The sequence below is a fragment of the Triticum aestivum genome, chromosome 2D, assembly GCF_018294505.1.
Source record: "Triticum aestivum cultivar Chinese Spring chromosome 2D, IWGSC CS RefSeq v2.1, whole genome shotgun sequence".
Taxonomy (NCBI): Eukaryota; Viridiplantae; Streptophyta; class Magnoliopsida; order Poales; family Poaceae; genus Triticum; species Triticum aestivum.
This window is the reverse complement of record NC_057799.1, coordinates 64,112,287-64,125,132: the sequence shown is the minus strand read 5'-3', so window position 1 is coordinate 64,125,132 and position 12,846 is coordinate 64,112,287. Positions and strand designations below refer to the sequence as shown.

Below are 12,846 nucleotides of genomic sequence, written 5' to 3'. Positions count from 1 at the left end.
AGTAACTACTACTAGACGCGTCAAATTATCACGTGGGCTGCATTATCTTACATAAATGAGCTCCACCTTGTCACGTGTGTGGTTGGGGAAGACGCAAAAGACGCAAAGAGTGCTTCTAGTACACTATGTGTGTGGGTGCGTGCACCTCTTCTCTTCGAGTATGGTTATTAAAAGTATAACCCACTACTGTACTACCACGCGGTTATTATATATGGGCAAAGAGTATAAGCAGTAATAATGACTAATAAGCCGTGAAACCACGAGGCCCACCTTTCTCTATGTTTGACCGAGGAAGCAACCATCATTTTACTCCTCGTTGAATATCCATCCGCCGCTACCTCCGTGAATAAATAAAAATCCGCTTCTACCTCCGTAGCATGGTTAGTAATATAGCCATGTCAATCACGACGTAGAAATATCATTCACTGATACAATAGGGCTGGATCTAAGGCTGGTGATTTTTTTTACTTTGTCTCTTCCTCTTTTTGTCTCATTTATTCATTTTACATAGGAGCACTTGTAGCAGATGGCTATTCCTTTCGATGGTACTTCTTCATGGGGATTAAGACTAAGCAGCTCTGAATTATGCCCGCTACCCACCACTCTGAATCGTGCCATCTATGATAGGGAGTAGTCCCATTGCAAAAATGAGGTCCACTAGGTCTAGCACATCCTGTAAGAAGAGACTATCACGCAAAACATACGTCTTGTTGCCTTCTTCCTCACAGTATGTACCACTGGTACGTACTACTAGTACTACTACTACTCGTTCTCCTATAAACCTTGCGCTTGGCATCTCCAAAATATTAACCTTGCGATTGGCTCTTCGCCTCTTCAGGAAGTCGAGCAATAATGGTACTGTAGTATATATCGTTCTTGCTATCTGATACCGAATGTATTGCTGCACGTCCACCATGTGGGCGAGGGTCGAGGGGTGAGGGAGAGTGCTTACTATTACGTCCGTTTCAATATGGACTACATACGGAGCAAAATGAGTGAATGTACACTCTAAAATAAGTCTATATACATCAGTGTTTGGAGTATGTACTAGTAGTTCATATTGAAATCTACTAAAGGACATATATTTCAAACAATATGATAATCTCTCTAACCAAGGTAGGGAGGAGGAATAAACGGAGGGAGTAGTAAAATTTTCTCCTCGTCCTGCGAGCCACCGCGCGCGTGGGCGAGGGAGCGGGCTTCACCTCATCCTGCGAGCCACCGCGCCCGTGGGCGGAGAAGACGGCGTACTAAGCAAGCTTCTCCTCCTTCTACGAGTTGACGGGACACATCAAAAGTAATGCGTACACAGCATCTCCAGTGTATAGAGCCTTGCCTCTAACGTAGGCCCCACATGGTTTGCCTCTTTTTTAACATAACACGTCAAGTCGCAATTTGTTTGTTTACCCGTGGTAGATGATCCTCCATCAAGTGGACAACAAGTACACGTGTCAAATTACCACGTGGGCTGCCTTTTCGTACAGAAATGAGCTCCACCGTGTACCCACGGGGGTGTGGTTGGGAAAGAGACGGGAGTACGTGCGTCGTGCGTCCACCTCTTCTCTTCGTGCACGTCCCCCACCTACGTGGGTGTGTGTGTGAGAGAGATTCAAACCTAGAAAGATGTCGTGTGCGTTCGTGAGTGTTTTTTGTTGGGGGGGGGGATTTCGTGGATGTATTTGTGGGAATATGTGTCGATGATATCTCGAACAAAAATTTGACACATGCAATGTGTGTGAAATAGAGGCCTATATATATCATATATAGAGGGGGCGATCCACGAGAAGAGAGGGAGGGGTCATAGATATTGATAGAGTCGACAAGTGGGTGGGTGCGAGATCGATGAAGAGAGCCATCGAAATGGTGTGTGTGCAAGTCAAAGATATAGGGGGACTGACCTACCGGAACGTCAGAGGGCACATGCCAAGTTTGTGTGTGGCAGGGAGACATGACTAGAGCGCTCGATGTATCAGTGTGTGTGTGTGGGGGGTGGGGGGAGGTAGAGACCTAACTAGAGAGGTAGAATGACTCGTATATGTGTTAAGAAGGAGAGACCCAGCTATGTCTTGAGGGAGATCGGTCGACATCCATACATAACTGAAGGACGGGAAATAGGTTGGGACAGAGAGAGAGAGAGAGAGGAGAGAGATGGAGGGAGAGGGGTAGAGTGCTGGATGGGTGATGGAGTTGCTTCTCGAAGATGGTGGGAGAGGCCTACTAGACAAACTGAGGGTAGAACTGCAATATTATCAATAAGAGTGGGGATGTGTTTCTGTGTGTGCCTGTGCGTGATACATGTGTCGGGACGCATGCATGGTTGATGAAGGGGAACCATGTGTTTGGTAAGCAAACCTAACTAGATCGGTAGATCAATTGTTTTTTGTCGGAGGAAGGGAGAGACATAACTAATTAGGTAGATCGATCGACGCGTGGGAAAAAACGAGTTATAATGACCTAGCTAGCTATATGTATAGCGGGAGATCGGTCGGTGTACATCCATTTGTTAGAGGCAAATAAGGCCTAGCGAGACGGATAGACAGAGAGAATGGAGCTAGGAGGTGGTGTGAGAGGCCTAGCTACTAGATAGATAGGGGGAGGAGTGTGCGATTGTGAGATCGATGAAAAGAGGGGCGAGAGTTTACACGTGTGTGGGACCGTATGAGAGACACGAGGTATGGACACATAAAGGAGGAGATGGAAGGTGCGTGTGTATGTTGTAGGCAGACATCGCTGGAGAGGTTTATCGATTGGTGTGTGTCGGAAAGGAGTTGTAGAGACTGTGGGAGAACGACCTAAAGAAAAACAATGAATGTGCGCATGGATAGAATGCTGAGGGAGGGGGAGGGCGAGGAGGGCGTGTGACGATGACATGTACCTAGGGTAGGGTCATAGGCCTGACCTAGGCGTCCTACCCAAGGACATTACCCTAGAGTCGAGAACATTCAAAGAACAACAGAAGATACCGACTGAAATCACCTTGGAGTGCAATCCACTTGACCAGCAATGCCACTCGGATATCCCAATTCCACTCGACCAAGATAGAGTCACTCAACCACACAAAGAATCACTCGGATTACAGAAGATCTAAAGCCACCCCAGGATGGCAACGATCAGGCGTTCACTCAGTAGTCTTAAAGATCATTAATAGTGATTTATATCTAGCGTTACCAGTAACGCCCTGTCTTAACGTACATTGAACCCTGTGTAACTGAGTGCTGGAGGGGTCCGGCACAATCTATATAAGCCACCCCCTCCTCTGGCACAAGGGTTCGCACCCCCTGTAACTCTCGCGCATAATCCAATTGACTAATCCTCTGGGCACCAAGACGTAGGGCTATTACTTCCTTTGAGAAGGGCCTGAACTCGTAAACCTTGCGTGCACAACCTCGCCATAGCTAGGGCCTTGCCTTCTCCTACATAACCCCTATTCTTACTGTCAGACTTGCTCCCACAACAGTTGGCGCCCACCGTGGGGCAGGCGTCTTAGCGATTTCCCGTGAGGTTGCGGTTTTTCCCATCTCCATCAACATGGTTTCCGGCGGTGGTTTGGCTTTGAGTCACGAGATCCGTCTCGGCGCGCTCATTTTCATCACCGACGACTCTACCTGGCTCCAAGAGGCCCCCCTCGACGTTGAGGCCCTTCCCATCCGCGGGGCGGCGCACTTCCATGCGAGTGCCTGTGGTGTCCTCCTGCGGCAGCCATCGACCCAGTATCGGTCGGTTCTCGCCTCGACCACTCGTCCAGCTGTACGCCGTCGCAAGCGATCTGGTCGATTGCGGCTCTAGCAGTGGGTGAAGCATGCGGTGGCCCGCCAGTCGGTCACCCCTCAGGTCACGGCAATCGAGCCCGACGAATCTCTCTACGATCCATTCGACTTGCTCCGCGGACACTCTTTCAGAGTGCGGAAGCAGCGACCCCGCAGCAGAAGTGCTCATGGTCGACACGCCTCATAGTCCGCCTGGGTTAAGTCGCAATGGTGGTGGCGGCGGTGATGGCCCGTCGTACATTCATGACGAGTATGAACATCAAGCCCTCACTTCGGAGCAGAGGGAAGAGTTGCATTGCTGCAACATGGAGGTGCTCCAGACCCCATCGTGCGGGAGACCTCCGAGGCTCGGGCCTTGGAGGCCACGCGCCTGGCCACCTTGGCTGAGTGCACGCGTGTCGAGAACCTTCAACATTCACTCGACGAATGCGCCCGCCGGCAGATCCCCGAATCCAGTCGACGTCATCGACAATTGTTTCCGCCTGAGCCTCAGGTATATCGCACCCCAGTCCAGAATCTTGTAGCTGCAACCCGTATAGCAGAGCCGATTAAACCATCCTTGGGGCGCGCCCCCTGCCTCGTGGGCCCCCTGGGACTCCACCGACCTCAACCCCAACTCCATATATTCACGTTCGGGGAGAAAAAAATCAGAGAGAAGGATTCATCGTGTTTTACGATATGGAGCCGCCGCCAAGCCCTAATCTTCCTCGGGAGGGCTGATCCGGAGTCCGTTCGGGGCTCCGGAGAGGGGAACCCGTCGCCGTCGTCATCATCAACCATCCTCCATCACCAATTTCATGATGCTCACCGCCGTGCGTGAGTAATCCCATCGTAGGCTTGCTGGACGGTGATGGGTTGGATGAGATTTACCATGTAATCGAGTTAGGTTTGTTAGGGTTTGATCCCTAGTATCCATTATGTTCTAAGATTGATGTTGGTATGACTTTGCTATGACTTTGCTATGCTTAATGCTCAATGCTTGTCCATGTACGGGATCCGAAGTGACAATAATCGGGACCACTCTCGGTGATGACCGTAGTTTGAGGAGTCCATGTATTCACTAAGTGTTAATGCTTTGGTCCGGTACTCTATTAAAAGGAGGCCTAATATCCCTTAGTTTCCAATAGGACCCCGCTGCCATGCGAGGGTAGGACAAAAGATGTTATGCAAGTTCTTTTCCATAAGCACATATGACTATATTTGGAATACATGCCTACATTACATTGATGAACTAGAGCTAGTTCTGTGTCACCCTATGTTATAACTATTGCATGAGGAATCACATACGACATAATTATCCATCACTGATCCATTGCCTATGAGCTTTTCACATATTGATCTTTGCTTAGTTACTTTTCCGTTGCCACTGTTACGATTACTACAAAAACTGCTACTGTTACTTTTGCCACTGTTACCGTTACTTCCATACTACTTTGCTACTAAATATTTTGCTGCAGATGTTAAGTCTTTCAGGTGTGGTTGAATTGACAACTCAGCCGCTAATACTTGAGAATATTCTTTGGCTCCCCTTGTGTCGAATCAACAAATTTGGATTGAATACTCTACCCTCGAAAACTGTTGCGATCCCCTATACTTGTGGGTTATCACTGCTCCGCCGTTTTTATACCTAAACACTCAAATCGACGAGTTGTAATAAGAATCCTTCAGTTCGCTTGTCAAAGACATGATTTTTTGCAGTATCTTAATGATTGTTACCACATGAACATATGTGTTCAAATCCCCCAGTGGGTGGCTTAGCCGCGAACCCGATTCGCCTAAGTTTCAAAAACACACCAAGTGAAGAAAAACCCTCTCACTCAGGGGCTTAACTGCGAACCTGATTCGCCTAAGTTTCAAAAACACTCCGAGTGAAGAGCAACCCTCTCACTCGGGGGCTTAGCTGTGACCCCGTACTAGCCTAAGTTACAAAAAACACTCCGAGTGAAGAGCAATCCTCTCACTCGGGGGCTTAGCTGCGATCCCGTACTTGCCTAAGTTACAAAACACACTCCGAGTGAAGAGCAACCCTCTCACTCGGAGGCTTAGCTGCGATCCCGTACTCGCGTAAGTTTTAAAAACACTCCAAGTGAAGAGCAACCCTCTCACTCGTAGGCTTAGCTCCGATCCCGTACTCGCCTAAGTTTCAAAAACACTCCGAGTGAAGAGCAACCCTCTCAATCGGGGGCTTAGCTGCGACCCCGTACTCGCCGAAGTTACAAAAACACTCCGAGTGAAGAGCAACCCTCTCACGCGGAGGCTTAGCTGTGATCATGTACTCGCCTAAGTTTCAAAAACACTCCGAGTGAAGAGCAACCCTCTCACTCGGGGGCTTAGCTGTGATCCCATACTCGCCTAAGTTACAAAACACACACCGAGTGAAGAGCAACCCTCTCACTCGGCGGCTTAGCTGCGATCCCGTACTCGCCTAAGTTTCGAAAACACTCTGAGGGAAGAGAAACCCTCTCACTTGGAGGCTTAGCTGCGATCCCGTACTCGCCTAAGTATTAAAAACACTCCGAGTGAAGAGCAAACCTCTCACTCGGGGGCTTAGCTGCGATCCCGTACTCACCTAAGTTTTAAGAACACTCCAAGTGAAGAGCAACCCTCTCACTCAGGGGTTAGCTGTGATCCCGTACTCGCCTAAGTTACAAAACACACTCCAAGTGAAGAGCAACCCTCTCACTCGGAGGCTTAGCTGCGATCCCGCACTCGCCTAATTTACAAAACATACTCCAAGTGAAGAGCAACCCTCTCACTCGGAGACTTGGCCACGTACTCTGAGCTGCGCCACAAGTACAACGTATGGTTGCACTCTGAGCTGCACCACAAGTACAACGTATGGTTGCACACTGAGTTGCGCCACAAGTACAACGACTACTCCGAGTAGAGAGCAATGCTCTCACTCGGAAACTGAACCACGATCCTAGATTCGCCTAAGTCAAGAAATTAGAAGGCAGTACAAATAAAGAAACCAAGCTCGGATAAATCCATGAAGTTTCAAAAGCCATCGGCAGAAGTACTCGGGCGTCAGGACCGAAAGAGTTTTAACGATTTCAAGATCACTCGGGATTTTGAGGCAAATAGAATCATGTTATCAAGTTTTCATTCGGCAAGAGTATGGCTTGCTGGCTCGACGAAACTATCAAGGTCGATGCCGTCTGCATAACGAGTAGCAGCGTCGATGAAGGTCTCCATGAAGGATTGGAATTGAAGCTTCTTGGTGTTGGCAACCTTGAGAGCCACCGGCTTCTCTTCTTTGGCTTCCTTGCAATGAACACGGACCAGAGACAGAGTCACGTCAGTGCTGCAGCGAGAAGATGACTTCTTCCATGCCTGCACTCGGCCAGGGATTTCATTGAGTCGAGTCATCAGAGACTCGAGATCGTTCTGGAACGTCGCACCTAGCCAGAGCTCCGTGTCGATCCGCGACACTGCCACTTTCAGTTGGGCAAGATAGTCCAAAACATTGGCGAGGCGGGATTCCAGTCGCAGCACATTCATTGCAGCTTCGTCCTTGGTGGGAGAATTGATAGGATCCAAACCTGTCTCAATCTGCCCAGTTTCTTCCTCAAAGTTTTGGCAGAATTCTGCACACACAAAGAGGCATTGAAGCTACATTAACATAATGGAAAAGTTTTTTGCAAATCAGTCGGACAAGGGAAAGTAACTTCAAGCATAAGGAACATCTTCTTGGCAAGGCCTCCCAGATAAGTCTCCAGTTCGTCTCTCTACCGAGTGAGAACTTCGACCTTGTCGGTCAAGGCCACCTTCTCCTCCTTCAGCTGCACAACTTCTTTATTCGCTTCATCAACAACAGTCTTCAACTTGGCGTTCTCTTCTTCCAACTTGCCGACTGAAGCCAGTTTCTTATCAGCAAGTTCAGTTCTCTTCTCGCGCCGTCTCCAGAGCCTGCTTCATTTTGTCTAAAGAAATAACATTCTTCAGACGAGCTTGGAGTTGTCGGTTTACACTATGCACATCTGTTCGAGTGGAGTCAGTTGGTTCAAAAGACGAAAAGAAAAGATGACAAGGTGGACAGTCGACAAGTTATTACCTCCCATGGAAGCCGCTTCATCCTTGGCTTTTTTCAAATTCTCCTTGCCCAGCTCCTGGTCGAGATTGAGTTGGATCTGCTTCCTCTCCAGATCAGCAAACTTGGTTCCAAGACCACAGGATTTCTGCAGTAAACAACAAGACAAGTCAGTCAACAGAAACAAGGGTCAGTCACTTCCGAGTGATAAGATGCAAAGAGCAGATGATTATGGCAAAAGAGCTCTAAAGACTACCGTCGAATCAAATATTCAACGGTAGTCTTGGGGACTACACCCAGTGGGTGCACTTGGCGTGCCACTACTGGTTCGATTTCCCACTCAACGGGGTATGCCCAGTATCAGTGGAAGGAGTTTAAAAAACGACAACATTTGTTCTCAGACCACAGCCGACTGCCCACAGTCGACCTCGGTCTCGGGGACTACACCCAGTGGGTGCACTCTTCGTGCCCCCACCGGTTCAGAGTTCACTCGAAACGATCCGTCTAGACCGAGTGAAAGTACTACAAACAAACACTTCGCAAAGACCCCCGCCGAATCAAACATTCGACGGCGGTCTCGGGGAGTACACCCAGTGGGTGCACTCAGCATGCCCCCACTGGTTCAAGAGATCACTCGACACCTGGTCGACTCAATTGAAAGAGCTACATAGCAAAAATCAAAACACCCAGTGGGTGAGCGGATGCAAGGTGCAGACTCACGATAGATGCACATTAAAGGTTCCAAAATGCTCATCCACGGACATTTTACAAATAATAAAGCATCAATTTTCAAGTAGCTATCCTAACAGAGCAAAGATCAAGCTGAAAGACGACTTGGAAATCAACTTACAATCCCACTTACTTGGACGTTGGCTTGAAGGGCAGAGCTGGCATCATAGGCGGCCTTGCTGGTCTCGTACACCACCTTCATTCGCTCCATCATCAAGCCTGGTTGGATCATGGCTTCCTTGGCAGCGCCTACTTGGTCCTCCGGGACATGATGAGTAGCAAAAAGAGGAGTTGGTGGAACAGACGAGGTAACTGGAGGAACTAAAGCTTGAAGTCGAGCAGTCGGAACAGAGGGCTGAGCAGTCCACACCGAAGGCTGGACAGTCGACACAGGGTCAGCAAAAGAAACAGAAGTCCGAACTGGATCACCAAGTTGCTGAGCGACTGCATCTGATGTTGATGTCGAGTGAGACACCTTGCTAGCAGGCACCTTCTTGCCTAGAGTTCTGCCTCTTCTCCCTGTGGTCCTTTGGGGCACTTCTTCGTGGTCATCATCGTCTGGAAGTTCAATAACGTTTGGTGGCGCTACAAAAACACTCGACTGTAAAACATTCAGTTAACCGCCAGAACAGTTGACAAAGTAAGAGCATAACTATGGAGCTGTACCTGGTCGAGAGGTGGCCGCGTCCGCAGTTTCCTCATCATTTTGATCCTTGTCAATATCCATAGACGTCCCAGAAGTATTAGCACTGAAAACTGCAAAACTCACTCGGTCAAGCAAGCGAATGAGTCGAGAATAACATGGAAGTTCCCAAGCAAAACAAAAACAGAGAGGAGAAACGCTTACGCAGAAGCAACAGGAACTTCCACCTTGATCTTGGGCTGGGCCTTCCAGGGCTTCGGCGGCACAACCTTGGGCTGCTTCGCGGGCTTCTCTGATGGCTCAGGAGTAGACGTCCGAGTGCGCTTCGGAACCTGCGTACTTGGCGGGGCTGCTTTGCCACGCCCACCCGCTGGATCATGCGACTGCTTGGAACGCCGGTCAGAGCGGGGCGGCGACTCGACCTCCTCACTACTACCGGAATCTTCGCTGTCTTCATCACTTTCGTCTTCAGATTGCCAGTGGGCGCTTTCGCCCTTGCTCTCCTCTCCCTCCTGAAGTTGTTCACCGTTTGGCATCGAGTACATCTTGGTGTAAATCTGTAAGGCACAAGTCGACAAAAATCAGTCGGATTCAAGAGCAATTGCAAATGAAAGAGAGAAAACACTTAGTATTTTGAGCCTGTCCACTTCGGGCTCATGCTTAGCATCAAATGGCAGAACCCTCCTGGACCCCCTGGGGTTATCCTTGTTCCCGGTTATGCTCCTCAGCCACTGAGGCACTGTCTCCTCGGTGACCTCCTCTGGGTGGTCCCGAGCGGTGTCGTCAGTGCCCGAGTACATCCACATCAGGTGGTCACGGGCTTGGAGAGGCTGGATGCGTCGATTGAGGAACACCTCCAGCAGGTCCATGCCAGTCACACCCTCCCAGACTAATTTGACAACCTGGTCGACTAAAAGTGAAACCTCGCCTTTCTCCTCTGTGGTCACGGTCAGCGAAGAAGGTTGGCGGAGTCGCTCCATAGTGGAAGGGGGAGACCAGTCGACTGGCCAGGAGTTGGGATGTCCTTGCAGTAGAACCAAGTCGACTACCATCCTCGGACTGACTCGGGAAGGGTTATGGAAGGGAAAGTACTTCTACCCCTAGTTTTAATCCCCAAACCCCCACACATTTGGATCACGTGCCTCTTTTCGTCAGTCGGATTTGCTTTCTTCATCGTTTGAGAACGACATGTGAAGATGTGTTTGAAGAGACCCCAGTGCGGTTGGCAACCCAAGAAGTTTTCGCACAATGAGATATATGCAGCAAGATATGTGATTGTGTTTGGGGGAAATGGTGGATTTGGGCATCAAAAAAGTTCAAGAAACCCCTAAAGAATGGATGTGGGGGAAGAGAAAGACCTCGGTCGACATGGGTGGTGAGGAGGACACGCTCACCCTCGCGTGGCTGAGGTTCAGATTCCCCCTCTGGCAACCTCCAAGATCCAACGACAATCATGCTGTCCTCAGCGAGCTTCTCCAAATCTTCCCGCTCGACGGTGGAGCGAATCCAGTCCCACTGGATCCAGCCAGGCGGCATACCGGACCGCGATGACGTCCCCCGAGTCATCTTCTTGCCTTTCACTGCCGCCGTCGCCTTCATCGCGCGCTCCAAGGCCGCCATCTTATCCTTCACCATGGCGGCGGAGTGCACACAGGCCGAGCGAGGGCAACGAGAGTAGAAGAAGGCGTGGTGGATGAGCGGAGGAAGAAGGGATTAAATGAGGCGTACTGTACATCGCATCGGCCTCGACGAATTTTATGGGCCTGCTTCCGAGTGGCTGAGCCGTGGGCTCGAGCAATCCTGTAATATCCCGCAACAGTCGCTCACCCGATATGTGGCGGAAAATGTGGCGTGGAGATCGAGGCGCCCCTGTCTACTCGCTCTGATTACTACGGCATGCTACGTCCCGCGCGCTTCTCTAAAATTTCGAATCCCATGAGATCTGGGAACCACTGAGTAACCAATCACGCTGAAGATTTTGCACCATAACACACTCGAAGACTATCAACATAATTTCACTCGACGGCCTCTGAATTGATCAAGGTGACTGAAACAAGGTTGAAAGCTTCAGCATGATTCCCAGATTCCAGTAAAAATGCCTCCGAAACATGGAATCGAGTCGGAACCGACTTCAACTCTTTTTTCACTCGGACCTCAATCCATTCGGGGGCTAATGACGATGACATGTACCTAGGGTAGGGTCATAGGCCTGACCTAGGCGTCCTACCCAAGGACATTACCCTAGAGTCAAGAACATTCAAAGAACAATAGAAGATACCGATTGAAATCACCTTGGAGTGCAATCCACTCGACCAGCTATGCCACTCGGATATCCCAATTCCACTCGACCAAGATAGAGTCACTCGACCACACGAAGAATCACTCGGATTACAGAAGAGCTAAAGCCACCCCAGGATGGCAACGGTTAGGCGTTCACTCCGTAGTCTTAAAGATCATTAATAGTCATTTATATCTAGCATTACCAGTAACGCCCAATTTTGACGTACATTGAACCCTGTGTAACTGAGGGCTGGAGGGGTCCGGCGCACTCTATATAGGCCACCCCCCTCCTCTGGCACAAGGGTTCACACCCCCTATAACTCTCACATATAATCCTATCGACTAAGCCTCCGGGCACCAAGACGTAGGGCTATTACTTCCTCCGAGAAGGGCCTGAACTCGTAAAGCTTGCGTGCACAACCTCGCCGTAGCTAGGGCCTTGCCTCCTCCTACGTACCCCCTATTCTTACTGTCAGACTTGCTCCCACGATAGCGTGTGCATGCATGAGAGAAAGTTAGTGCTATCTACAAAGGTTAGAGGATTGTGTGGGTGTAAGAGACTAACAAAGATCATAATTTGATATGAAAGTGGATTCATATATTTGAATAGGAGATCATAGTGATATAAACATATGCATGAATGAATATAGCGGTGATACACGTGCTGTTGTTTTGCACATGTTATACCATAATGTGATAATGCATGGCGTTTGCAACTCATAGCTAAATATCGAACAATCTAAACCATACTATACATCGAACAATCTCACATTTTATTTCAATTTGTGATAATGTGTGGCGTTTGCAGCTTACAAGTAAATATCGAACAATCTAAACAATACTATATATCGAACAATCTAACATTTTATTTGAATTTGTGGTAATGTGTGGCGTTTGCAACTCACATCTAAATACTTGTAGGCGTAGGGGGCGGGGCACCATACATTATGTGATAAACACATTATACATATGAGACATGGTTTAGATTATGAAGATCTAGCTAGAGCTTGAAATGTACTGTGATTTGAAATCAACATAAAGTGGATTCAAAAAGTCGAGTTCGAGTTCATACAGTACACATAGTTCATATCTAACTCGACAGTAATCATGTGGTGTGCTGTGAAGATAATACATAAACGATGGTTTAACTTGACAATAATGATGATTGTAGATCTTATTAAAATAGAGAAACGAATTCAAATGGTTTGACTTCACAACAATCATTATTGTAGATCTTATTCAAATGGAGAAACGACTTCAAATTTAGTTCATATTGAAGTGGTGGTATATATGTTTGGAATGCACTAAAACGTTCATTTGAGTAGCAGGTTGCATGCATTATACACGTAGCGAAATATTTTAATTGAACATAACATGAATTCAATGTTTTGAATGGC

General features: G+C 48.5%; 1 pseudogene; it reads right to left on the bottom strand.

Annotated features, from left to right (window-relative positions):
- The window catches only part of LOC123055654 (uncharacterized), a 116,083-nt pseudogene extending 105,279 nt beyond the window's left edge, over positions 1–10,804 (bottom strand).
- Between the last annotated feature and the right edge of the window lie 2,042 nt (positions 10,805–12,846).